This window comes from Vulpes lagopus, chromosome 4 (assembly GCF_018345385.1).
Source record: "Vulpes lagopus strain Blue_001 chromosome 4, ASM1834538v1, whole genome shotgun sequence".
In the NCBI taxonomy this organism is placed as follows: Eukaryota; Metazoa; Chordata; class Mammalia; order Carnivora; family Canidae; genus Vulpes; species Vulpes lagopus.
This window is the reverse complement of record NC_054827.1, coordinates 129,669,370-129,693,757: the sequence shown is the minus strand read 5'-3', so window position 1 is coordinate 129,693,757 and position 24,388 is coordinate 129,669,370. Positions and strand designations below refer to the sequence as shown.

Here is a 24,388-nt window from a genome sequence, read left to right as displayed (position 1 = left end):
GGGCATGGGGTCAAGAGGCAAAGCTTCACCCTTGAGAAGCCTAGAACACCAGAGAAGGCAGTGACTGCAAAGTGCCAGTTACTGCTACCATCTGGAGTTTCTCAAAAATGTAGATTCCTGGCCCTGCCCCAGACCCACTGACTCTGAAAATCCAGAGGAAAGGTCTAATAAGCCATAGTTTTATGTTTTTACGTTTCAAAAAGATTTTATTTATTTATTTGAGAGAGAGAGAGAGAGAGAGAGCATGAGCAGGAAGGGGAGGCAGAGGGAGAGGGAGAAGCAGGCCCCCAGCTGAGCGTGGAGGACTCCAACCCAGGACCCTGGGATCATGACCTGAACTACAGCTAGACGCTTAACTGACTGAGCCACCCAGGTGCCCCATAAGCTATAATTTTAATAAGTGTCCCAAGTAATTCTAATTATCAGCAAGTTTGGCAAATACTGACCCGACACAATTCCCTCTTTTTCACAGATAGGAAATGTGCAGTCCAGAGACCTCCCCAAGGAGGCACGGCCAGTGTGGGCAGTTGAGGCAGGGCTGGAAATCAGAGCCCTCAGTTCCTTGACTTCATTCATCACCTCGCGTTGTGTGATCCGGGGAGTTTCAAACAATAGAAACCTATTTTTTCCCAGTTCTAGAGGCTAGACATCTGAGGCCAGGTGTGGCAGGGCTGTGCTGCCTTGAAAGCTCTAGGGGGGAAGCTGCTCCGCTTTCTCTTAGCTTCTGGTGTCACTGGCCACCCTTGGCGTTCCTTGGCACGCAGCCATACGCCAGCCTCCATGCATGTCCTCCCTTGGCCTTTCCCTGTGTGTCCTCTCCTTATAAAAACAGCAGTCATCTTGGATTAGGCCCCATCCTTCTCCAGGAAGACTTTATCTTAACCAGTTTACATCTGTGATGACCCTATTTCCAATTAAGTTCACATTCTGTGATACTGGGGGTTAGGACTTCAACGTGATTTTGGGGGGAGACAGTTGAGCCCACACACACCCCCCTCCAAGACTGGCAGCTCCCGGAACAGACACGGTTCTGGACACACTTGATTCTGGGAAGAGTAGAAGGGCGCTGACACTAAAACGAAATGGACAAAACAGGAACTAATATACGAAGAAATCACGAATGCATGATGACAGAACCACCCAGTGGAGAGGGAGGTGGAGTCATGGTGGACATTTCCCTCAGGGATGGTTTGCAGGCACTGTGGACTCCATTTCACTCTGGGTGTCTGGACTCCTGGCTCCCATGGGCACTTTTCCCACTTGGGTTTATCTTTGCAGGAATGTGGCTGGGTGGCCCAGAAATGACCCCTCAAGCAAAGCTAGCATTAGCGATGTGAAAGGATGTCTTTGGCACCTTCTGGACTTGGAGATGCTACTCCCCTGTGTCACAGGTGCTTTGTGGGGAACTGATGACATAATGCAAATTAAATAATAACTGGAAAAAGTAACGTTTTTATAGAGCTCTGCAATTTATAGATTTATCACATTTATCATCAGAGGTAGTCCTCCCTAGAATTTTGTGGGGAGCCCACACATTATACTAACGATGAGAAGACCAAAGGGCAGAGAGGTAACCGGAGGTCACACAAGGAGTCGTAAATGAGTCACAACTAAACTGCATTTCTTGGTTCTCAGCTTAGGACACTCCCTACTTCTCCCATGACAACAAAGCTCCCCATGGCTCTTCCCATCTGCAGTTCTCAAAGTCATCATAATTGGTCAACCAACCCACCCGTCCATCTAGCCATCCATCCACCCACCAGGAAGTACGTAAGTAAGTAAATTGTTACATTCAATAAGATTATTATTTACTCTGGTTACTAGTTTATATCATCTCATCTGTTTTCAAAGGCAACCCATGAAGCAGCTTTGGCAAGTACCATCCCTGAGGACAGAGGCTAGAATAAAATCAAGAGCTGCCACCAGGTAGGATTCTACTGGATGAGACCCCGAGAAGGGATGCTCAAAGGAACAGAGGTCCCCCCCATTTCTGGCCCCATTACAGGTTACAACCCCCTCCCCACATGGCTTCATCCTAGCCAAGAGAGGCCAGCACTTCCTGGAATGCTCTCAAGCCAAGGTGTCTTGAACTGAGTTAAACTGAAAGCCTCATTTTACAGGCACCGAGGAGAGCCCCTGAAACAAGCTAGCTGGGCTCTGCAGCCTAGCGAGCACTGACTGCATAGCAAAGGGGGAAGTCAGTTTGCACCACGTCTGTCCTGTGACAAGTAACCACTTGTTATTATCAGCTCCCTATCTTGTGCCAGAGCCTGAGATCCACTCTTGCATCCCATCCCCCTGATCATCCTGCAAGAACCCGTTTTCGAGCTTCAGACACTGGCTTGCCTGCTGCCTTTAGTGTAGACCCTTGCCAGGGGATTTACTCAGTGTGAAAGGGTTTCCCTTCCTCTTCAGTTCCTCCACAATCTCCCAGCTCCTACTGCGACCAGGCACAGCAGAGATAAGTAGGTTTGGAATTCTCCAGATGATCCATCCATGCCTTCTGGGCAGCAAATTTGGAGGTTCTAGAAGGGGAGTTATTCACTATCCCACTACCTGTCTGAACATGAAGCTTACCTGAAAGTTACCACCTAGGAAACACTTTTGCTGCACAGATTCTTACAGTTGCTCCCAGAAGGGGCATTCATCCTGCCTTTCTGCCTCCTTCCAGTCCTAGGGAACTGGGTGGGACACACTCAGGGAAGCCTTACCCCCTAGTGAACCCAGAATTACATCATCTGTGTCCCTTGCTGCCCTGGAGTGAGTGTTGGCTCAATACCCCCCAAGTATCAAAGTGTGATTGGCTGACATCAGCTGGTCAGCGTCCCCCTCTCTCTTATGTTGGGCGGACCACAGAGTGTCTCCCTTCCTTCAGAGCATGGCCTTAACCTTTACAAAATGAGTGACTCCTGAATGCCTTCCAGAGAACCAGGGCCAGGTAGGCTGATGAGAACAAAGGTCTTCCAGGTCCACCCCTCATGATTCTGATTTAATGGACCCGGCAGGAGACAAGGCATCTGAAATTTAACAAGCACCAAACCACCCCACCCGCAGCTGATCCTGACATGTGGCCCTCAAAAAATATTGGCTTATCTGTGTTTCCCCAACGTCAGCCTTAGCTGGCTGCCTTGTTGATATGCTACTTTGAGTAATTTCTATTTTTTACCGAGCTTTGCCTTAAGCCAGTAGTTCTCATCCTGGCTGTTCACATTAATGTGAAATGTGCTTGCAGAATGTTGTCTAAAATCTCAAAGTCAGGCCCTGCTCTGGGCTGGAGCATTTTAAAAGCTCCCTGGGCAATTGTAATGTGTGGCCGTGGTTAAGGACCATGGCGTTAAGCAATGATACTCACGCAACCTAATGGACATTAAAATAAGCGTGTAAATAAAAGCTTTCACGTGCACGAACAACTAAAGTGTATCCTGAGTTCTACACTTTGAGAAACCCTAGACTAGATAAATATAAAGGCCCTCTGGTCTTTTAGGTCAGCATCCAAGAAAAGAATTGTTGGGATGCCTGGGTGGCTCAGTGGTTGAGTGTCAGCCTTCTGTTCAGGTCATGATCCTGGGGTCCTGGGATCGAGTCCTCCATCAGGATCCCCATAGGGAGCCTGCTTCTCTCTCTGCCTGTGTCTCTCACGAATAAATAAATAAAATATTTTTTTTTAAAAAAAGAATTATCCTCATTGAGCTTCTCACATGTGTTAGTCTCCACCAGGCCATGTCATGTGAGTAACCTCATGATTTCCACAGCAAGCCACTGTGGGAGGTCATTATCATCCCTATTTTACACATTTGGAAACTGAGGCTTAGAGGAACAAATGCTGACTCTTCACTTACTGAGAGTGAGTTCAAAGAGTCCAACGCTACCTGCCAGATCCCAAACAGGACTCTTTGTCTGCTGTGCCCGGGACAGAGAAGTGAGCAACCCTACCTCCTAGCGGGGTTGGATTGAGGGGTGACGGGACTCTAGACGTGTACTGATTTGTGACAGCAGCTGAGGAAGAGGCTTTTCAAAGGGGGGGGGGCATCGGGGGCCAAGGGGGTGCAGATGAGCTCCACAAGCAGGCTAGTTTCTCCACGCTCACCCCTGCCATTAACTCCCTCTGGTCTCTTCTCAGATTAGAAAAAAGGAATAAAACCTCGTCTCTGTTTGAGAAGTCAAGCCTTAAGCAGCATTATAAAGATCAGATTTGTTATTATTCAATGGTTCCTGTGGCTAATAGGCTGGCTTATGACCTTTAGTTCCTGGCCAAGCCTAATTGCACGAAAGCATTTTGAAATCGGGCTGAGTTGCTTACTGATCCTATCTAATTAGTTTCAGATTTCCTGACCAGCTAAAGACCAGTGGGATGTGTGGTGTGTTTTCCAAAGTAAGTAAGGGGAGGCCTCTCTGCTCCCTGGGCCCCAAGACAGCTCTGTGTTTGGAGATGGACTCTCTGAGGGGTTCCAAAGCACCTCTCATTGGGCACGGCAGGATGCTAACAGGAATTCCCCAAATGTATTTTGTTTCTAAAGGAAACAGTAAATGCTTCTGGTTACGAAATCCTAGACTATCAGCCCCAGTAATTAAGGGATCAGGGGAATCATGCTGCAGAACTTCATTTTAGAAATGAAGAAACAAATGACTCAGAGTGACGTGGCTACTTAGCAGAGCCAGAGGAGGAAGATGCCACATATCCTGAGGTTGACTTTGTTCTCAACCCTGAGCACCATGGATACTGAGATGAATAAGGCTTCGCTCCTGGCACCTCGGAATGCACCATGGGTGGGGGTAGGGGACAGTCACAGACATAGAATGTTCCGACATACTTTAACAGAGGTAAAACAGGGGCTTGGAGAGGAGACATGCAGCTGTCCTGTTTGGGGTTCACCCATTCATGCCCCAGTTTATTCACTCATTCATTCATTCAACGGTGTGTGCTGAGCACCCGCTCCATGTCAGGCCCACTGTGTTCTAGGCATTATGGTCTCAGAACTGAACAAGGCAAAGAAGGACCCTGCCTTCCTGGTCCTTACACATCATGGGGAATCAGACATTAACAACCACACACTTGGATAGGTGCTTAGGTGCAATTATGAAAAATTCTAGAAAATGGTGTAAGGTGGTATAAGAGGCATCAGGAGATTCTGACCTAAGCTGAGAAGTGACAGTCTGCTACGTGTCTGTGGGGTGGGGGTCGTGTGCCAGTCTACGGGGAAGGGACAGCAGGCAGAAAGGCCTGGGCTGGAAGGTGCTTGTGTGTGACGGTTGGAGGGACTGCGGTGCTGGGCCTGGCCTGCCTTGTAGATGAGGTTAGGGATGTGGGGTTGAATCCTAAGAGCAATGGGAAGGATTGAAGGTCTCTAAACCTGGGCAGGGGGTTGAGGGGGACAATGAGGCCAGTCTCTCAGGCCGCCATGCAGCGCTGGGGTGTTAGCACTGGGGGCCAGGGGGATGACAGTGATGAAGTGGATGCAGGAAGACACAGTCTGATCCACATGAGACATGATGGGGGTTTAGAACAGGGTGAGGCCAGGAATAGTGTGACCCACTCCCATGGCGGTTCCAAGGATGACAGGAGACCACAACCCACGTTGGGTCTGGAACACTAGGCCTGGTGCTCGGGGAGCAGGGGACCTGGCTTTGCTTCGGTCACCATGTGGCCCACGTCCTCAGACCAGGCTGGAAAGGCACTGTCATCCTCCCTCACACTCTCCAGGAAGGGTCTTGCGGGAAGATAGTGCAACACAGGGACTCTGGCTTCAGACACACCAGGCAGGGTTCCAATTCTGAGGACTTAGCCCTATGACCCTGGGCAACATTTGTAAGCCTGCTGAGCCGAGATTCCCTTTTTTGGAAAGGAAAATTCGATTCTCTCTGAGCAGGACAAGCGCTGTGACACAGAAAAACTCGGAGTCAGGCATTGTGGAGCAGTTAAGGAAACCTTACCCATGCCCCCCATCCTTTTTGATAACACATTCTTCTCTCCAACCTCTTTGAGAGCCAATGATTCTCTGAATGTCTGACTCAATTTCCCCTTTTCTTCATCCTGTGCTCCGTGAAAATCAAGTTGTTACTCTTCATGGCTTATCCTGATTGACTTCCATCTCTTGTGTTACATGATATTACTAGAAAGCTAAGATATTACTTTAGATAAGATATTACTAAGGTTGTTTGTCTGGCAACAGATGAGATGAGTAAGTCAGATAGATGTGTGGTTGTACACCAGCCCTGGTGTGACACCACAGCCTGGCTTTGCCAGAGCCCTGGGTCTGCCCGGCCCTGGCCTGCCTCCTTACTGCTCAGAAGGCTTCCCAGCAGAGAATGAGTATATCCAGAACATACTCCTCCCTCCCTCCTGCTTCTCTGGGTCATAATCCTCTCTCTGAACTCAACCTAAGTGTTGCTTTTTTCAAGAAATCCTCAATCTTGGGATGCCTGGGTGGCTCAGAAGTTGAGCATCTGCCTTTGGCTCAGGGAGTCCCCGGATCGAGTCCCACATCAGGCTTCCTGCATGGAGCCTGCTTCTCTTTCTGCCTGTGTCTCTGCCTCTCTCTGTGTGTCTCATGAATAAATAAATAAATCTAAAAAAAAATAAATAAATCCTCAACCTCTACCCTGAAATCTTCTGGTTATGGTATTTTCTGTTTTAAAAATGGAGAAACTGGGGCACCTGGGTGGTTCAGTCAGTTGAGCGTCTGCCTTTGGTTCAGATCATGATCCCAAGGTCCTGGGAACAAGCCCCCCACATTGGGCTCCCTGCTCAGTGGGGAGCCTGCTTCTCCCTCTTCTACCCCTTACCCCACTTGTGCTCTCTTTCTCTCACTCTCTCTCTTTCAAATAAATAAATAAATAAAATCTTTAAAAATCAATCAATCAATAAAATAAAATGGAGAAACTAAGCTAGAAATCTTTGGTGTAGGAAAAGCCTATATTCTCAGCAGACTATGCAAACCTTCAACCACTTGGTCTCAGTTTCCCTTCCCAGCCTACATTAACCAAGAAGTAGCAAAGGCAGGGTTTTTGAACATGTCCCCTGCGCCTGCCATAGCAGACCTCATTCATGAATCCTCCCACTTTCCCCACTGAGTCCAGGCATGAGCATTCAGGGAGACCCAGGCAGTGGATTTGCAGAATGAGGTGCCACCTGCTTGCCTTTACTCGACTCTGCCATGCGAGTGTGTGACACAACCTGGCCTGTGTGCCTCGGCCCACCTCCTCTGCTTCTCTGCCTGGCCACCGCCACCTGATCCAAATCAGGAGCTGACGCTCCTTCCTAGATGCGTCCAACCCAGCCAGGTGGAACTAACGACTCCTTCATCGGGTCCTAGGACTCTGCACCTGGGGCTGCCAGCACCGAGTCCCTACTGAGCCCAGTGACTCAGAGACGAATTTAAAATGGCAGTCTCATCCTTTACTGATTGACATTTTTAATCACAAGGGTGGCAGTGATGAGAGCAGAAAAGGGGAAAATATGAAAATGGTATGGATTTCTTTTAGGGCAAGTTTCTGGACCAGAGATTCCCGCAGCCTGGCTCGGCAGGGGCCAGGTACTTCTGGAAGGCGAGCATTCCTAAAATACGTTCTTTGAGAAGCTCCGAATGGTCATATCCATTCACCATCTCTAAGGCACCGAGTCTTTGCTGGTTATCAATGGAAAGGATGGATCGTGAGTTCCAAGCTGTTAGCAACAGCTAACATTTATTTATCAATAATATTGTTCCAATAGACTGTCTGAGGCGGCCACAACACCCCTTCCCAAGGATCTATGGGTCCCTCCCAGCCAGCTGTTGGGGGGTGGGGTTACTATTATTATCCAAATACATAGCACAACAATTAGGAGCCCAGAGATGAGAGCCAGCAAAGTTTGCGTTCCTGCTCTCACACACTGCATGACACTGTACAAGTCTCAATGTCTTTATCTGTAAAATGGAAAATATGATACTTAACCCACAAACTTCGTGTCAGGATTAAAAGACATCACATATGAAATGTCTTCTCACAGTGCTGACCCAGTGTAAAAATACATCAATAAACAAGAGTATCGCTGCTTCTGTGTTACTATATTTTTAAGGGTCCCTGTTATATTAGTTTTGACACAAATATGCATCTGTGAACCCGTTGTAGACACTACTCTACTTTCCATCACTGTGGATTAGTTTGCACCCTGTAGTTTCATATAAGTGGAATCATATACAGAAGCACTCTTTGCTTCGTGTATGTAACTATTTTGCTTTTACTCTGCACACGTATAGGTCCATATGGTTGTTTCTTTTTTTTTTTTTTTCATATGATTGTTTCTATACATTGTTTATACTTTGTCATCTGGCTTTTTCCAGTTTACGTTCCAGAATATTTGTCTTCATGATTAACATCATTTTTAATGGTTGTTTTATATTCTTTTAGACGGCCGTGTACCATTTAACCAGTTGGTCATGTAGGGTATTTTCCCTTTTTCAATAGTACAACCAGCTCAGATAAATGAGATTGTGTAATTTATGACCTTCTCTGTCTGGCTTGATGTTGACACTCATCCTATTGTATCAGCTTCTTGGTAAACCTTCTTTCCTCAGCTTCCAAGACAATATGCTCTTGTGTTTCCTCTACTGCTGTAGCTGTTCCTTCTCCCAGAGCTGGGGCTGAGGTGAGGTAGGCGAGGCACTGGCCTTGGCAGCAAAATCTCAGGAGATACCAAAAACCTCAATCACCAAGATAAATATCTAATGCAACATTTTAAAAAGTCAAAATAAATGTCACTATGTCTATGATGAACAAAATAATAACATTTTAGGTAAAGGCAGAATCTGGTAGGGCCAAGAGTAGGCGGAGGCAAGGCGGGTGAGCCTTACGGGTGGAGCATCAGATCCAGAACCACAAGAAAACCAGTATCTGTTATGGCAGCCACAGGACGCAAATCCAACACGTATTCATCTTGCTCCATTTCTGACTGTTGTGATCCATGGTCTCCAGCTTCTTCGAGGTCTGGCAGCCATCCCTATTCTATAATATTCTCATCTGAGTCAAATTCCAGGTTTTAACTCAAGGTCCCATTATGGTGTCCTAAACCCTTCTTTTCCCCATCCTTCTTCATGGTTTTCTGGTGGAACCCCAAGCCTAGGTGGCCGACTCTCCACTGTCTCTGTGGATGGGCTAGCTAGCCTAGCTTGTGGATTTCATCCCTAAAACATGGTGCCATGCTCGAATAGGTCAACGCTCCTGGCATCTCACTCTCCATAAAGTGTTTGTCAAGTCTCCTTTACTTGCCTTAATCCTGTAACCCCCTCATGAACCCCTCACTTCCAGCAGATGGCTGGGGCGGTCCCCAGACTCAGCCACTGACTATCTGATACAAGGGCACCTCCTCCTGCCTTCAGGTGGGAAAGCCAGGGGATATGGTAGGGATTCCCTCATTTAATCCCCAAAGGGGTTATGACCATTTACTCAGGTAACTGTACACTGGGGAAAATTAGCAACTGGACACTGGATACAGGATCTGGGTTGGTGCTGATGTCCAGCATCGTCACAGTCCCCCATTAGAATAAGCTATACAGGAACCAAGTAGTCAGTATAGTCCTGGCCCAGGTATGTCACACAGTGGGCACATTGAGTCGACAATACCACCCTGTGGTCATTTCCCTGGGTCCTGAATATGTTTAGGAAAGATGCATGGACCATTGGAAGAACTCTTATATGGGTTCTTTGATCTGCAGAGTGAGAGTTATTTTTTTTTAAGATTTTATTTATTTATCAATGAGAGAGAGAGAGATAGAGGCAGAGACACAGGCAGAGGGAGAAGCAGGCTTCAGGAGCCTGATGCAGGACTTGATCCTGGGACTCCAGGATCATGCCCCGGGCCAAAGGCAGGCGCTAAACCCCTGAGCCACCCAGGGATCCCCCAGAGTGAGAGTTATTGCATAAGAAAGTCCAAGAGCTTCCACTTCCTGCCAAGACAATAAATGAGAAACAATATTACATATTCATAGTATTTGTTATGTTATTATGTTGCAAAGGTCAATGCCACCCTCAGAGTGTTGAAGCATGCAAGAGTGGTGGTCCCTATCATATCCCCATTGGGTTCACCAGGGTGACCTTACAGGAACCATATGGATAATAGAAGAAGACCCTGGAACTTTGGAAACTTAGGCAAGTAGTAGAACACCAACTGCGGTTACTTCCTGATATGGCAAGTATTCTCATGTGGATTAATACAGCCTTAGGTGTGTGGAATGCAGCTATTAATTGACAACTAGCATTTTTTTCTATGCTGATCAGAAAGAAGGATCAGAAGCAGTTTATGTCTACATGGAACAAAATGGTACCCACGTATAGTCTCCCTCTAGGGATCAACTCATTCTTCTGTTATTGTGATGTACTCTGAAAGGACTTAGACCATCCGGACATTCCACAGGACACCGCAGTGGTTTACCATGACGACGGCATTGTGTTAAGTGCACTTGAAAAGCTTGAGGTACTAATTCTGTGTGACTTGGTAAAGCATATTCATTCCCAAAGCGGGGAAGTAAACCAGGTACGATCCAAGGGTCTAGGATCCAAAGAGCCAAGGGTCATATAATTGAAGCTCCTAGGGTTCACTGGTCTGGGGCATGCTGGAAAATCCCTCTAAAGGACAAAGTGTTGTACCTGTATCTCCTACCCCTGGGAAAGTACAACCTTTTACAGCCCTCCCCAGGTCTGAGAGACACACATTCCACATGGAAGGATCACCTATTTATCAGATGTGGAAGGTTTGAGCGAGACCCAAGGTAGGGAAAGCCTGTGTAGTGGGCCCAGGGAGAGGCATAAGCAGCCTTGCCCCTGTGTTGTCCAGCCCAGCAGGTCCCACAGAACCATAAGCTTCTGTGGAGAAGGATGCCACATGGAATCTCTGCAGAGAGTCACAGTGCAGACAGACTACCAAGGGTCTAGAGCAAGGCCATAGCATCTGCAGCAGAGAACTGTGCACTGTCTGAAAACAGCTTCTGGTATGGCTGCTGGGTCTTGGTAGAAACTGTATCTGAGCATGACACATCATCTGAGCATGTGGCCACTCATGACCTTGACATTCTCTGGGATTGGGTAGGCCCTGCTGGAGGTGGTACACATGGGGTTGAAGGTGCAGAGAGCACAAGCAAACTGCAAGAAGAGGTGCCCCAGACCCTAGGTCCTCTGCCTCTGTCGCACTGATGCTTCTCCCTCAGCTGATGCTTCTCCCTTGGCTTTGCTTCTCCTTTAGCTAGCTGATGCTTCTCCCATAGTGCATACCTTTGGCCTTATGAGAAATTCCCTTTGACCAGTTTAGTTTGCTCAGGCTGCCATAACAATGATACAATAAATGTGTGGCACAAACCACAGGAATTTGTTTTCTCACAGCTCTGGAGGCTGGAAAGTCCAAGATCAAGTTTCCAGCAGGGTTGGGTTCTGGTGAAAGCTGTCCTAGCTTGAAGATGGCTGCCTTCTTGGTGTGTCCTCACATGGTGGAGAGGGAGAAAGGGCAACTTCCTGGTGTCTCTTCTTCAAGGACACTAATCCTATCAGATCAGAGCCCACCCTTATGACCTCTTTAACCTTAATCACTCCCATAAAGGCCCCATCTCCAATGCAGTCATGGTGGAGGTCAGGGCTTCAACAGAGGAATTGGGGTGAGGGGCAGGACACAAAAATTCATTCCATAACACCAGTGGACAGAGCAAGACAGTCATCTGAGCTTGGATCATGGGTGCATCAGCTTGGCATGGGTGCAAGCCAAAATGGTCTACTGCTGACCTACAGGAACTCGGAGGTGGCCTGAAAGACGATGGCTGGAGGACAGCTCCCATGGCCAGAGCTTCGGGTGGTGCACCTGGTCATCCACTTTGCTTGAGGTGGGACACGCAGTGTGGTACACAAGGCTCTCCGGAAGCTGGCCCTTACACATAACTCTCTAGCACCCTGTTTCCTGGCTCTCCACCCATGCTGCATGCACCATTTCCTCTTTCTCTGGAGATTATGAGTCATTTCCCAGGCTGTCCCTCAGCTTAGATGTCTGTTCCATGTACTCATCCTTCAAGATTCAGTTCAAAAGTCCTTTCCTCACACTACCCCTCTCCCTGCTACAGAATTGGTGGGTTTCCCTCTGTTTGCCTGATTTTTTGTCTAATGTAAATCCTGGTTTTGTGATACGGGCTACAGTTCATTACAAACACTGCTCCCAGCCAGATCACTTGCGTGTTGAAGGCCAGGGCATCTGTAGGCTGACAGCTCTGAAATTTGTCTATCTGATCCAGAACACTCCCCTAAGCTCCAGACTGGCACATCCAACTGTGCACTAGACATTACCACCTGGATGGATCATAGACTCTTGAATTTCCCAAACTTATCCCCCATCCTGGGTCCCCCATTGCCCCAACATCTCAGTAAGCAGCTCTCCCACCTTCCTTGGGTAGCTAGAAACCTTAGCAGCATCGTGGTTCCTTCTGCTTCCTTTTCAACCTCATTGTGCACCAGTAATACTCACTGGCTCCAGACCCAAACTGTCTCTCAACATCATTTCTTCTGTCACCCGGCTGCCACCGCTCTCAGTACCTCTCCGGTATGGTCATCGCCAGCTTCCCATTGCACTGGGGGACCTCTCTACACTGGCGCCAAGCCCTGCCTTTCTTCTCCATCCAGCCCCTGGTTTGCATCCTTCCTGGAGCTTGTCACCCTTTCTGATCACTCTGCTGCTGCCTGGTGTTTGCTGTGTCCTTGTTTGGGGGCAAACAAGGACTGTGTGTCTGTCTCTGTCACTACTACACCCCATACAGTCAGCATGGTGTCTGACTTATAGAAAGTGCCCAAGAAAAGTTCAGTGATTTAGTTCTAAAGGTGCAATTAAAGGCTAGTTCAACTGTTACTGGAGCGTGTTCTCGAGCAGCACTCAGATACGGACAGGACCAGCCCACACCACGAGCACCAAGCACTTATACCCATGTTTCCAAACACCAGGTTATGAAGTCAAATGTAGTCACAAGAAGTGCAGCGCCAGGGTGCAGAGGAAGGAGAGGCAATCCGCCAGGTACGGAGCCTGCACTGAGATGACCTTCCTGCCAGGGTCTGCTCCAGTGCGCTGCCTGTTAATCATTGGCAGTGACTGTCATCCTGGAGATCGGAGCAGTACTGAGAGCAGAGCCGAGGTCCTCAGCCAGGAAATTATATCCAGGCTCCTTCCGTGCAGATTGTCCACTTGGAGGCCCAAAGAGGACATAGGAACGCACCCCATCGGCCCATCTAGTGAACATCTGACAAGCTCTTCCATCCCAATGCTTTCCTCCCATGATGCTTTATGATGACTCATTTTCCTTTCCCTGTTTCCACTATTTAAATGCTCGTGTATGAAAATGGAAGCCTGGCTACTTCTTGGGGAAAGGCTGCAAGGGCTCCAGAGAACCAGTGCTCCATTTATAAGGTCAGTCACGATGTTGGTCCTTGCTGTCTGTTGTACGCATGCGTCCGCTGAAAAACACGCTCTATCCCTCTGCTGGAGCAAGATGGGAACACAGGGAAACAGATAAAATCTTAGAGTCTTCCCCTCTTTTGTCTGGTGCTATTTTCTCCCAATTCTGACTTTTAACATTTCATTAAAAAACCCATCTTGATCTTCTAAGAGTCAAGTTAAAAAAAAAAAAAAAGAGAGAGAGAGAGAGACTATGTCTTTATTATAAGAATTAACTGCATAGACCAAAAGCCCTGGGGGGATTTGCCAAGGAACATCACCAGTTTTTCTTCCTGGTTTTGTAAAGAAGAAATCAGTAAACCCAAGCAGGTGAATGGGGCCCACTGTCTGTGGTCACGAGGACAGACTCCGTCCAAGGCCAGCTGAGCTCAGACCCCTGTGTTCTGGGCCCTCAGCTGGCAGGGCAGGTGGGGCTTTCTGAGCCACTGCCCATGCCAGGCACCCTGCAGGCCTGAGCTCATCTCCCAGAGTTTCCAGGTGCCTTGTAAGGGTACCATCAAGAGCCCCTGTCTGAGCAAGGAAAGTCTAAGGAAGGTGTCAAGGTCACACGAGGGCTGAGATGAGGAGAGACTCTAAGTCAGATCTGTCAGGTGCCAAAGCTTGGGGGCTGGCTCTCTCCCATGTCTTTCTCTCCCTCATTCAAGCATCCAGAGCCAACCCTGGCTGGATTTTCCAGGCCCGCATAAGTCAGCTGAACCCACCTGGTCTCTTTGCCAGGGCCCGGAGCCTCAACCCCCGCTCCTTCACTTGCTTCCTAAATGCAATCACCACCCTCCCTCCAACATCCACTCCTTGGGGATCCTCTGGCCACCCCAAAGGGCCCGCACACAGAACACAGCCTCCCACACTCTGTCTGGGTGCCTTTGGCTCTGTTCCTTTGAGGGAACACGTGTGCAATTAATTCCACAACAATGACACATGACTGACAATCATTTGTTGATTACCTTGCAGATGTTACACCTCATAACAGCAGTAGGAGAGAACACCGTCTTCACCCATACCCGATGCCACGAAAACCAAGGCTTGGGGGTGGGTCAGTGACCCATCCAAAATGAAGTTGGCCCGGAGCAGAGCGGGCACCAGACCAGGCTGGTGGGCCTGCCTCACGGCGCAGCTCCCAGACTAACCCAGCTTCCTGCAGGAGTGGAGCACAGCCTCCGACGGCCGGGCTTCCTGCTCCAGCTGTGTGACCCCGGCGAGTTACCTAACCTCTCTGGTCTCTGTTCTTGTCTCCTGTAAAGCTTTCACGGGGTTGCTGTGAGGATCAACCAACAGAGACGTAAACTGGGCTTTTAATATGTGTTCGTTGTTAGTTTTCTTTTAGGAATTTTTATTATGCAAAATATCATGGGGGGTGGTGAGGGTACGTCAGAGCTCTAGGAGGGCAAACTGACTGACTCCTCTACCCTCACTCCTTCCGGATCTCTTTTTCCTGTCATTGTTGCCTTTTCTCTTGCTTTTATCTGGAACAAAGGAAGGAATACAAGATGGGAAGGAGGGCTGAGAGTGACAGGAAGGAGGGCTTTTCGACAATCCCACCTCTTCTGTCATGAGAGGATGGTCTCGTGGACAAATACACTGACTTGGGAACAGGGATGTGAGTCTCCACCTTGTCATTTATGAGCAGTATGACCTTGGTCAAGTGACTCTAACTTCCCTGAGCTTCAGTTTGTTCATCTGTAAAATGGGAGAAATGGTACCAGCTTCTTCACTGGACTTAGGAAATCATTACCCCGGGACGGAGACCTCGCCAGCCTGCAGCTCTGGGCCAGCACAGCAGTGAATGTGCTCATAGATGTCCCCTTGTGGGCTCGGGGGGTGGGGGCGGGGGTTGCTTGGCTCCAATTATTGGGCTCTAGATAATAACGACTTTATTTAATTTCAGAAAGTTTGCTCCAGCCACATCCTCATCTCCGGCGAGTTTGGTACCCACGCCCGCATCCCCCCCAACACTGAGCATCACCTGCTCAGACCTCATTGTCCCTAACAGTAGCCTTTCCTGTGCCTCACACACGGGGGCCTGCACTCAGCAGTGAGTCACCCAGTCTCCCACTGGAACCAGTCTAATGGGTGCACTGGTTTTATCTTCAAGCCTCTGGGAATTCGCTTCAGTGGAAACTCTTCAAAGCATCAGTTTGGCTTCCTGTTTCCCTGGCCGTGATTTGCTCATCAATATTCTTCCCCATTCATCCATCGTTATTCCTGTCTTTCTGGGTAATTTCCAGAAGTTCCTTGTGCATCGGAGATATACCGCTGACCCTCAAAGGACACAGATTTGATCTGTGCGAGTCTGCTTCTGCAATACTGCGTGACGAGGGGCGCCTGGGTGGCTCAGTGGTTAAGCATCTGCCTTCAACTCAGGGCGTGAACCCGGGATCCTGGGATCGAGTCCCACATCGAGCTCCCCTGCATGGAGCCTGCTTCTCCCTCTGCCTGTGTCTCTGCCTCTCTCTCTGTCTCTCATGAATAAAAAAATAAAATCTTTAGGAAAAGAATACTGCATGACGATTCTCTCTCCCCACCCATGACTCCACGCGTGAATCGCCTGAACCTGTGGCTAGGTTTGGTTATGTGACACAAGGGAATTAAGGTCGCAGATAGAATTAGAGTTGCTCATAAACTGGCCCTAGTATAGGAAGATTATCTTGGATTATCCAGGCGAGCCTAATGTAATCACAAAGATCCTTAAAAATGGAAGGGGGAAGCAGAGGAGAGACAGAGAGCTGTGATGTGGGAAGGAGCCTGCCCACCCCCGCCTGGCTCAGAGGATGGGGAAGGAGCCCTGAGCCGAGGAATAGGAGCATCCTCACGAAGCTATGAGGCCAAGGGCATGCACGCTCCTTGAGAGCCCCCAGAATGGACCGTGGCCCTGCTCACACCTTGATTTTAGCCTGAAGACACCCATCTCGGACTCCTGACCTCCAGAACCTTAAGATAACATATGTATGTTGCTCAAGCTGCTGAATTTGGGGTAATTCGTTACAGCAGCTATGGGGAATGCAGCAGTCCTGTTTGCCAGATGCACCTATGAATAAATGAGTGAATAGGGCCCTGGGTCCCTCTGCCAAGCAGTCCCTGTAAGTCCCCCAGCTGTGCCCTCGGATGTGGTGGCCTGACGGAGCAGGCCAGCTCTGCCTCTCCCTCCAGCTCCTCTTCTGCTCCAGTGGAATCTCGAGTTTCATTAAAAGCGGCACAGGGCACTTGTCTCACATGGAGCTCACGGTTAATTCAAAGGCTTCCCTGGATATTCACGTGCCCTCCAACACGCATGTCCAACCTGCTTCTGTTGCGTTGGTCGCGTGTGTGCTGGTTGCCATTCATCTCAATGCAGCTGTGCTTTTTCTGGTTTTCTTTGTTTCTCACGCCATCCTGGAAACATCCTCCAGGACGTGAACTCTCTCACTCCCGTCACTCGATCATCCCACTTGGCTTTACACGACCACTTCCCCACCTTACAGATGAAGGGACTGAAGTGCCACTTGCTTATCGCGAATTCACCTTTTCCACTTCTTCGTGATTGCTTTAAAACACGCTTACTGAGCGCTGGCTGTCTAGGCGCAGCCTTGTGTTCAGAACATCACAGGCGGCGGCCACCCCGGGTAGCCCAGTTCCCGAGAAGCGAGGATGCGAAGCCTCCGTCGTCAGCACCCTGGAGAGAGAGAGCTCCGGCCGCCCAGCTCTGCTCACAGGGCTCCCCGATATTTAAAACAACCATACAAGCTGCAGCCACAAAACACAAGACAGCTACTCACCGCCTCTGGTCGAGTGCTCAGACCTGGCGCCTTGGGGACGTCTGAGCTCACAGCCGCTTAGGAGCCTGATTTGAGCCACATCATGCCCGTGAGGTTCCCGCTGGCTGGACTCCCAGGCCTACCTCCACGGTAGGGCTGGTTTCTCAAGAGTTTGCCTGAAGTTGCTTGGCCCTTCCAGTAATATTTGTCCTGCCTACTTGTCCAGTCCGCCCGTCAGACTCCCGTTGCCTCGTTAGGACTCCTTCCTGATCTGACTGCAATCCTCCTTCCTCTCACAGGGTGAGAAGCTAATTTCCTTAATGACTAACTCTTTCTCCATCCTAACTAGGGTTTCGCAACTTGGGTAGTTATGCTTAAACAATAATTCTGTGCATTTCAGGATGTTTAGTAGCATCGCCGGCCCTTCTGCCCACTTGGTGCCTGAGCACCCTTGCACCCACACCCCTGTCCCTCATCCCCCACCCACCTCGTGACAACAACAAAAATGTCTCCAGACACTACCGACTGTCTCCGGAGGGCCAGAATAATCCCAGGGTTATTTCTACCTTCATGCCTCTGTTTCAGTTGGACCGAGTGATCTGTATTATTCTCCACTAGACTGAAAATCTATGGCTCTGTGTCATCCCTTCTCTAGTTACAGTTTTTCAAAGGAAAATGAAAGTAGGGTGCTTTATTTATGTTTGTGTGGAATAAGAGGTCAATTTCCTTTATGGTAGTGATTAGTCAGAGTTCTCCAGAAAAACAGAACCAATAGGATGTGTATCAAGGAATCAGCTCTTATGATTTGTGGAAGCACAAGTCCAAAATCTGTAGGGCAGACCAGCAGGCTGCAGACTCAGAGGAGAGTTGCAGGCCAAGCCCAAAGACTGTCTGTTGCAGAGTTCCTTCTTGCTCAAAGAAGGTCAGTCTTTTTCCTCTGAAAGCCTCCAACTAATTAGATGAGGCCCACCCACATTATGGAGGGCAATTTGCTTTACTTGAGGTCTACTGATTTAAATGTTAATCTCATCCAGAAAACACCTTCATGGAAACATCTAGGACAGTGTTTGACCACATATCTGGGCACTGTGGCCCAGCTATGTTGGTGCATAGAATCAATCCTCACAGGCAACAAGGATGGATTCGTTTATGGCAAAGACAGGGAGGATGAACTTGAACTCATCTGGAAATGTGGGGCCAGACTTCCAGACTTCCATGATTACTGCCTGAAATGTCAATGTTATAGAGGCCACACTGGAGCCATTAGTGGTCCTCAACCCTGGCCATTACAATCTCCTAGGGAGCCTTGAGAGGATAGCAATGTTGGAGTCACACTCAAAGAGCCAGATCCATTTAGTCTGTGGTGGGGCTCAGACATGGATACATTGCTAGAGATCCCCAGATGCTCCTAACGTTTGACCAAAGTGGAGAGCCCCTGGGCAGAATGAATGTCTGATGCTCCCCGCAGAATAGACCGGCAGCGATGAGCACAGGCTTTGCAGCAAGGCGGGCTGGGCTTGAGTCCCACTTCCCTCCAAGTGAGTTATGCGATGCTAGAATAGCCATTACACCTCCCTAAGGCTGTTGCTTGATGAAGAAGATGCTTGGAAAGCACCTAGCATGGCTCCTTGGAGGAAGGAAATGCAACATCCATCATACATCAATTTACGCCTGCTCCCACCACTCGGCTCGGTATTAATAACCCGGGTGTCTCTTGCCATTTTCATGTAAGCTCCTCTTAAAATGTAGTAACAATTACATTTTATCTAACATGTGCTGTATTTTGAGGCAAATACTACGCTAAAAGTAGGTATTTTTCTTATCCTCACAATTACCCAATTCAGAAAAGTCCGTGATGGTCCCAGGCTACGAAAGAGGAAACTGAGGCACAGAGAGGTTAAGTGACTTGCCCAAGAAAGCTGTTAACAGTCTTGGATTTATCTGACTCTGAAGGTTAACATATTTTAAGAACTTTGCTTCCAGGAGACATAAATCAGGATTATAGCCACTGGTAAAGAGGAGGCAAAAAAAAAAAAAAAAAAAAAAAAGCCAGAGTTCCCAGATGTCACCACGATGTACCTAGAGAACCCAAGAAAAAAGAAATTAAAATTAATATGGGAGCAGAGCCATTAGTTATTTAATAGAGACTTTTGTTATAAAACAGTCATTTAACAAAAATTTTGGTACATATCCAAAATTCAGTCATTTTCCTGGTGAAAAGCAACAGGAAGCAGAAATCATACTTAAAGACAAAGATCCCATTCATAACAGCAACAAAAACAGAAACACTTGGAATAAACTTAGCAAAAGAGGTGAGGGAGGTTAATGAATACAACCACCAAACTTTATTAAGGGATATTAGAGAAGATTTAACCTTTGGAGACATGGTCTGTGCACATGGTAAATATTGTAAAACTTGTCAATTAGTTTGTTTAAGTTAGTTTAAGTTAAAGCAATTTCCTTTTTTTTTTTCAAATAAAACTAGGCATCGAAATAATTTTGAAACAATTCAAAAAGTCCCAAGTACAATACAGAGTGCCCTCTGAGTTCGTAGCAACTTCAAAGTATCTCAAAAGGAAAAAGTTAGCTCTCCTGAGCACTTGAGTCACTTCCCCACTTCATTTCAGATTCAGTCACCTATGCCATGAGATTCTTTTTGCTTGGCTGTTCCTGGGCACAGTAAGATCCAAACTAATTGATCAAAAAACATACTTTACAGTTTTTAATGTCTTAAATTGTGAAACATATCACAGGTTTAGAAATATTATACACACGTGCACACACACACACAGTTTAATAAATAATTAAATGAACACCCATGTAACCATCTAGGGTGGATAGACTTTTAAGAAGGCCCTATGATCTGGCTTTCATGTGTTTGTGTGATCCCTCCGTTTGAGTGTGGGTAGAACCTGTGACCTACCTCTAGACATAGAGAATATAACAAAAGTGAGGGAGCATATGTGATTGTGTGTGTGTGTTACAGAAGATGGTAACATCCATAATATGCTGTATTGTGAGCTGCCCTTCTGAGTTGGCCACATGGCTGGAAACTAGGGGCAGCCTCTAGTCCATAGCCAGCAAGACCCTAAGGCCCTCAGCATGGTAGCTAGTAGGAAACTTAAGTGTTGTCAACAATCACATGAGCCAGGGACCAGCTCCTTCTCCAGTAGAGCCTCAGATAAGACCACACCTTGATTATAGCCCTCCAGACCTACAGAAACCACGGGACAACAAATGTATATATTTTTAAGCTGCTGAATTGGGGGAAATATTGTCATTACCAATAGATAACTAATGTACCACCACGTGAGTGAGGCAATGGACTGCTACCAATACTTTAAGACTCAATGTACCTTTCCTAACACATCACTTCCCTCCTCCCCAGAAGCAAGCACTATCCTAATTTTTGTTTGGATCTTTCCTACGCTTTTCTTCATAGATTTACCATCTATGTAAGTATCACTAAATGGGATATGTTTGGCAAGCACACACAACTAACTCTGTAATAATAATGACATGGTCAATGGGGTAATTTTTAACTTGACAAAGGAACTTTGAAATTGATCTTGAAGAATACATAGAAAGAAAGTAATGACAAGATATCTTGAAAAAGGAAAAAATAAAATAGATCCATTTACTAGATACTAGAAGACTATAAAGCTAATGCAATTCTGCTACAAGAATGGATTATGGAATGAGAGAATAAATATACCAGAAATGGACCCAGCTATGCCTAATAATTTAATATAAATTAAAGGTAACATCATTAACACTGTTTTTAAAAAGGGAATTTCCAATAAATTAGCAATTTATTTAATATTTATATTTACTTATTTAATAAATATCCAGACAGATCCTAACCTCGCAGTATGCTTCTGTTTGTGTGTGCACATATGTGCACTCCTGATCAGTTGATGTGTAGATAAAAAGTGGAATATAACACAAAAGAACATATAGGTGAATATTCCTCTGATTTGGTAATAAATTTCCTAAGATTGTTTTAGCTTAAAAGCAATAAAAGGGATCCCTGGGTGGCGCAGCGGTTTAGCACCTGTCTTTGGCCCAGGGCGCGATTCTGGAGACCCGGGATCGAATCCCACATCGGGCTCCTGGTGCATGGAGCCTGCTTCTCCCTCTGCCTGTGTCTCTGCCTCTCTCTCTCTGTGTGACTATCATAAATAAATAAAATTTTAAAAAAAGCAATAAAAAAATCATGATGAAATTTACTGATAAATTTGACTGCATAAAAAATATTTGCATAAAGATGTAACTCATTTTTCCAGAAAGCAACCTAAACAAAGTTAGAAGACAAAGAATAATCCATAAACCATTTACAATAAATATGAAACAGTATTAACCTTTTGAGATATATCAAAAGCTCACACTGACAATCCAAAGACTAAAAGATTAATATAAAGAAAAGCAGAAATAGTAAAAATATCAAAAATAATAAGTATATCAACCTCACTATAGCAAGTGGAATTGCAGCGCAATATTGGCAAAGTGGGAGTTATGGTTGGCAAACAGTGGAATGAGATAGGTGTTCCCTCACTGTTTTCGTCCTGGGCCAAATGCAAATTTATTAGAATGTTTCTGGAGATCAGTTTGGTAAGATTGTTCCTACATCTTAAAAATGTGTTCTAGTTATTCCATTTGTGATCATCCTTCCCAACCAAAAATGGTAAATGAAGTAGTTGATGTTAAAACCCATTCATCAAGACATCTGCAATGGCAAAAATGGAAACAGAGTAAATATTAGGGGAATCATGAAATACAGCATATGTACCCACTTGCTGGATGAGATGCAGGCATCTGATTGTTTACTTATAGCCTTTATTTTTTTTTAAAGATTTTATTTATTCATGAGAGACACACAGAGAGAGACGCAGAGACACAGGCAGAGGAAGAAGCAGGCTTCGTGCAGGGAGCCTGACATGGGACTCGATTCCAGGTCTCCAGGATCACGTCCTAGGCCAAAGGCGGTGCTAAACTGCTGAGCCACCCAGGCTGCCCTACTTATAGCCTTTAATGACAAAGATAAATTCTCATGGCCCTAAGTTAAAACAAATAAAAACAACACTGGAATTGTAGACTCTTCCCAGTAATGCAACAGCGGTTTTTAGTGGAGTTGGACACATCAGGGTGAAATCCCAGAGACACTACTTGTTTGCTGTGTACCTTTGCCAAGTTGATTTGTCCTTTTGAGTCTCAGGTTTGCTCACAGAATTGTTTTAAGGATCCAATGAAACCACATAAAGAAGAGAGCCCTACCTGCCTCCTTTTATTAATAATGCTGAACATGGGGATTATGTAGCATGTGGAGGGAAGAGGCAAGAACCCAGATTCATGTACAGACTGATTATAAGTTTAAAATACATAAATATGTATTATTATCCATTAAGACTTAGAAGGACACATGGTTGGTTTCAATTTTCCATTTTTAAGGAAAAGTGGAAAAGAGTTGCCTAAATTTCCATGAGAGTGTGGCTTCTGTCCTGGGTGGAGATTGGGACCATCTTGTTCACGGGATCCTAGTATGAGATCTCCAGGTGAGAAATCTCATGCCAATCTTATTCCCAAATGACCGACTTACAAGAATTTCAAAACATTTTAACCCAGATGGGAAAAGGGGTTCCGGTGTGATTTGTGGAAATGACGAAACCACTTCTCTCACATGCTCCACAGCCTACGATGCTGGTCATCAGCTTTCACGGTGATCAATACCACTGAATATACAAAATGCAGATTCCCAGGCTCCATACTGAGAGATTCTCATTTTGGCAGGTCTGGAATGAAGCTGGGAAGTGTGTGTGAAACAAACAGTAAAGTTTATAAGTCTTAAGCATAGAGCTCAATGCACATGATACCCGTATGCACATACAGTATATCCGCACCCTAGAATACATATGGTATACGGGTACAGGTAATATACCAGCATACACACCTGAGTATACGTGCTTTTTCACATATGTGTATATCTGTCTAACCACCATTCAGATCCAGGTGAAGAACACTTCCAGCATCCCAAAGACCCCTCCCCAGTCAATAACCCCTACCCTCGCTCCAAGTAGCCATTATTCTGTCAACGTGGATAACTTAGTCTGTTCTTAAACTTCACATAAAGGGAACCATATTGTATTCACTCTTTTGTGTCTAGTTTCTCCTGCTCCACAACATGTTTACAAGATGAATTCCAGGTTGTTACCTGGAAGGGTAATTGGTTCACTTTTATCCCTGAATGTGGACAACCCCTCCATTCTTCTGTTGATGGCACCCAGGCTGACCTCAGCTTGCGGCTTTTTTGAATAGCACTGCTCAAATGTTCTTATCCATATCTTTTGCGAAATGTAGACTTTCATTCTACATTTTGGGTGTGGAATCGTTGGGCTACCGAGTAGATATGTGTCTAATTCCAGTAGACACTGCCACACAGTGGAAATCCATGTTTTTAGAAGGAGTTTTGATGCAGGTGGTCTTGGACCACACTTTGAGAAACCCTACTTAGCTAAAAGCCCCATTATGTGAGTAAACACATTCCCTTGAGTTGACCCTTCCTTGGGGTACGCTACTTGGGGTACAAGTGGGGACGAGCTTGCCTACAGTGAGATACCAGCTAAGTGACTTGGGGACATGGGGAGAAGAAGAAAACTAAATTTATACTACCTCTTAGCACCTCTTTGGAACAAATCTTTGTAATTTACTACTTTTTTCCCAAGAGAAGAAATTGAGACAAGGGAAGCTTTGATCAGGCTGGGAAAGTGGGAAGCCAGGTCACTGTGCCCCATCAACCAAGCCCTATCTCATCCCAACCATGAGCTAGTATAATAACATCCATTTATTTGCTGGCAAGGAGGGATTTGTATGGGACCTTGGGTTGTCCATACCGGGAGCAACTGACCCTTCCAACTCACCTGATACTAATTGCAAAGCCATTTCCCCCACGCTCTTAATGACGGAAGTGGCTTGCAGGAAGTAAGAGAGATGGCATTCCTCCTGAGGTGCTCAGCAGGTCTGACAACAAAGGCCAGTTATAGAAAAAACATCCTTTTTAGCCAACTCTGGCCATTTTGTCATTGATTCAGCCAACTTCTTTGAGGTCAGAAAGCCAGGAAACAGGACTGCATGCTGGGAAAGTAGCAGCGGTGTGGGAAGGAGGGCCTGCCTGTCGTGTTGGCCAATGTGCTGCTTCCCTGGTCTCTCT

At 46.7% G+C, this 24,388-nt stretch overlaps 1 protein-coding gene across 1 annotated transcript in view; it reads right to left on the bottom strand.

The window, feature by feature from the left end:
• SLC2A9 (solute carrier family 2 member 9) overlaps window positions 1-17,364 on the bottom strand; it is a 240,038-nt gene extending 222,674 nt beyond the window's left edge. The window contains exon 1 of the mRNA XM_041752340.1: window positions 17,206-17,364. The gene's annotated coding sequence lies outside the window, so the exon portion shown is untranslated. The remainder of the gene's footprint in view (window positions 1-17,205) is intronic.
• Between the last annotated feature and the right edge of the window lie 7,024 nt (window positions 17,365-24,388).